Source organism: Furipterus horrens, unplaced genomic scaffold (genome assembly GCF_987537825.1).
Source record: "Furipterus horrens unplaced genomic scaffold, mFurHor1.1.pri manual_scaffold_1, whole genome shotgun sequence".
NCBI classification, from domain to species: Eukaryota; Metazoa; Chordata; class Mammalia; order Chiroptera; family Furipteridae; genus Furipterus; species Furipterus horrens.
The window spans coordinates 139790622-139791689 of NW_028327171.1; positions in this window are offsets into that span (position 1 = coordinate 139790622).

Sequence of the window (1068 nt, forward strand, 5' to 3'; positions counted from 1 at the left end):
ATAGAAGCAAGGTTTGAGATACTATTTTAATAATTATATTAATAATGGTGAATGATAAATTTAATGTTGATTAAGCTTATCTGCCTATCTCAGCCCCAGTATTTCTTTGCACTAATAATGTATATTTGGAGAGACCAGTTGTCAGAGTTAGAAACACTAGCTGTGCAAAAACATTATCTACTTAACCAGGTGAGACAATTCATTAAGAAACTGACAATCATTGCTTTGCTAGAATGAGTATATAATTAGCATGGCTTCCTATAGTGATCTTCTGTGAGTTTTAGTCTCATTTTGTAATATCACACATTGCACATACATTGGAATTATAATTAGTAAACCCATGCAAGGCACATTATCATTATTAAATGAGTGTATCCTACCTTCTCAGATTGTCACAAAATCTAGTGCTATCTATATAAGCTTAACTTTTAACTATTTAGTAACTTCTGTCCAAGTAGTCAAGAATTCTTTAAATGTCTTTGTAATAAAACAGTTGATAAGTGGTGTATCTTCCATCAACTATTCAAGAAACTGAATATATTTTTAAATCACATTTTATAAAATCACATTAGAAGGAAGAAATGATGAATTTTTGTAAAGATAAACTCTTACACAGTGCTCCCAGAAAATGAATCAACTTTAACTCTGAAATGCTTTCTAGATTAATGTATGTTACTGAGAAATTCATTTTGATGTACACATATATCAATTTAAACTACTAATTGAAATGTTCTGGCCACAAAAAGTCACCTTAGATACTGCAAGGTCATAAAGTTAAATCCTATTTCCAGTAATGTTCTCCCAAAATTAATAAAGTTGCAATGATTAGAGATTTCTCTGATTCAGGTAAGAATAATTTTTAATAAAGAATAGTTTTCAAAGAGTGTAAAAATTGGCATATCTGTTTTTAAAATATTACAAGCTAGTTTTAAAATTAAGTTTTTCAAATGTACACCAGTCTCTTTCTAAGATTCCTAAAAATATTAAGGCAATGATATAAAGCAGCTTTTGAGGGGCAAAGGTAATACACTTAATGGTATTAAAAATAGTTAGACAATGTAGAAAATA